This window comes from Chionomys nivalis, unplaced genomic scaffold (assembly GCF_950005125.1).
Source record: "Chionomys nivalis unplaced genomic scaffold, mChiNiv1.1 scaffold_29, whole genome shotgun sequence".
Taxonomy (NCBI): domain Eukaryota; kingdom Metazoa; phylum Chordata; class Mammalia; order Rodentia; family Cricetidae; genus Chionomys; species Chionomys nivalis.
Window position 1 is genome coordinate 147,185 of NW_026646888.1, and position 3,221 is coordinate 150,405.

Genomic DNA, 3,221 nt, shown 5'->3' on the forward strand with positions numbered 1-3,221 from the left:
AGTAGCAGTTCAGCTGACCTTGGTGAGCTCCCAATAGATTGGCCCCACTGTCTCAGTGGTTGGGTGCACCCCTCATGGTCCTGACTTCCTTGTTCATGTTCTCTCTCCTTCTGCTCCTCATTATAACCTTGGGAGCTCCGTCCGGTGCTGCAGTGTGGGTCTCTGTCTCTATCTCCATCCATCACTAGATGAAGGTTCTATGGCGATATGCAAGATATTCATCAGTATGATTATAGGATAGGTTCATTTCAGGTTCCCTATCCCCAGGTGCCCCAATGAACTACCTGGGGACATTGCCCGGGGCATCTGGTAGCCATTCCAAGTTCAAGTCTCTTGCCAACCCTTAGGTGGCTCCCTTAACTAAGGTATGAGTTTCTCTGCTCCCCTATCCAAACTTCCGATATCCCCAATCACCCTGATTTCCACAGTTCCCCTCATCCTCTCCTTCACACTTTCCTCTCCCCATCACCCCTCATCCCCATCCCACCCCACCCCCAAGATTCCAATTTTTTGCCCATCAGTCATGTCTATTTCCCATAGCTGGGAGGATATCTATATGTTTTTCCTTGGGTTTACCCTCTTGTTTAGCTTCTTTAGGGTCAGAAATTATGGACTCAGTGGCCACTATCCATGGCTAGAAATCAATTATGAGTGAGTACATCCCATGATCTTTGTTTCGGGTCGGGGTTACCTCACTCAGGATCTTATTTTCTATTTCCATCCATTTGCATGCAAAATTCGAGAAGTCATTGTTTTTTACTGCAGATTAGTACACTAATGTGTATATATTCCACATTTTCTTCATCCATTCTTCCATTGAAGGGCATCTAGGTTGCTTCCAGGTTCTGGCTATAACAAATAATGCTGCTATGAACATAGTTGGACAAATGCTTTTGTCATATGATAGGGCATCTCTTGGGTATATTCCCAAGAGTGGTAATGCTGGGTCCAGGGGTAGGTTGATCCCAATTTTTCTGAGAAACTGCCACACTGATTTCCAAAGTGGTTACAAAAGTTTGCAGTCCCACCAGCAATGGATGTGGGTACCCCTTTCTCTACAACCTCTCTAGCAAAGGCTATCCTTGGTGTTTTTGATTTTAGCCATTCTGATAGGTATAAGATGATATCTCAAAGTTGTTTTGATTTGCATTTTTCTGATCGCTAAGGAGGTTGAGCATGACCTTAAGTATCTTTTGGCCATTTGAACTTCATCTGTTGAGAATTCTCTGTTCAGTTCGGTGCCCCATTTTTTAATTGGCTTAATTATCCTTTTAAAGTCTAGTTTCTTGAGTTCTTTATATATTTTGGAGATCAGACCTTTGTCTGTTGCAGGGTTGGTGAAGATCTTCTAACAGTCAGTAGGCTGCCTTTTTGTCTTAATGACAGTGTCCTTTGCTTTACAGAAGCTTCTCAGTTTCAGGAGGTCCCATTTATTCAATGTTGCCCTTAATGTCTGTGATGCTGGGGTTATACATAGTAAGCGATCTCCTGTGCCCACATGTTGTAGGGTACTTCCCATTTTCTCTTCTATCAGGTTCAGCTTGTTCAGATTGATATTGAGGTCTTTGATCCATTTGGACTTGAGTTTTGTGCATGGTGATAGATATGGGTCTATTTTTATTCTTCTACAGGTTGACATCCAATTATGCCAGCACCATTTGTTGAAGATGCTTTCTTTCTTCCATTGTATACTTTTAGCTCCTTTATCAAAAATCAGTTGTTCATAGGTTTGTGGGTTAAAATCCGGGTCTTCTATAAGATTCCATTGGTCGACTTCTCTGTTTTTATGCCAGTACCACTCTGTTTTCATTACTGTAGCTCTGTAATAGGATTAGAAGTCAGGGATGGTAATGCCTCCAGAAGATCCTTTATTGTATAAGATTGTTTTGGCTATCCTGTTTTTTTTGTTTCTCCATATAAAGTTGATTATTTTCCTCTCAAGATCTGTGCAGAATTTTGATGGGATTTTAATGGGGATTGCATTGAATCTATAAATTGCCTTTGGTAGAATTGCCATTTTTACTATGTTGATCCTCCCAATCCAGAGCAAGGGAGATCCTTCCATTTTCTGGTATCCTCTTCAATTTCTTTCTTCAATGCCTTAAATTTCTAGTCAAACAGATCTTTCACTTCCTTGGTTAGAGTTACCCCAAGATATTTTATGCTTTTTGTGGCTATCGTGAAAGGTGATGATTCTCTTATTTCCCTCTCTGCTTCCATTTCCTTTGTGTATAAGAGGGTGCCTGAATTTTGGAATTGATCTTGTATCCTGCCACATTACTAAAGGCGTTTATCAGCTGTAGGAGTTTTTGGTGGAGTTTTTGGGGTTGCTCATGTACACTATCATATCATCTGCAAATAATGCAAGTTTAACTTCTTCCTTTCCAATTTGAATCCCCTTTATTCCCTTATGTTGTCTTATTGCTATTGCTAAAACTTTGAGAACTATATTGAAGAGGTATGGAGAGAGTGGACAGCCTTGGCGTGTTCCTGATTTTAGTGGGATGGTTTTAAGTTTCTCTCCATTTAATTTGATATTAGCTGTTGGCTTGCTGTATATAGCTTTAATTAAATTTTGTATGACCCTTGTATCCCTAATCTCTCCAAGACTTTTATCATAAAGGGATGTTGAATTTTGTGAAATGCTTTTTCAGCATCGAATGAAATGATCATATGGTTTTTTTCTTTCAGTTTATTTATATGATGGATTACATTGATAGATTTGCGTATGTTAAACCAGCCCTGCATCTCTGGTGTGAAGCCTACTTGATCATAATGGATAATTTTTCTAATGTGTTCTTGGATTCGGTTTGCCAGTATTTTGTTTAGGATTTTTGCGTCGATGTTCATGAGTGAGATTGGCCTGTAATTCTCTTTCTTTGTTGGGTCCTTGTGTGGTTTTGGTATCAGAGTTACTGTAGCTTGATAAAAGGAATTTGGCAATGACTCTTCTGTTTCTATATTGTGAAATACATTAAGGAGTATAGGTATTAGCTCTGCTTGGAAGTTCTGGTAGAATTCCGCATTGAAACCATGTGGTCCTGGACTTGTTTTGGAAGGTAGGTTTTTGATAACAGCTTCTAATTCTTCACACCTAACAGGTCTATTTAGGTTGTTCACCTGGTCCTGGTTTAACTTTGGTATGTGGTATTTATCTAAAAAAGTGTCCATTTCTTTTACATTTTCCAGTTTTGTGGCATACAGGCTTTTGTAGTAAGATC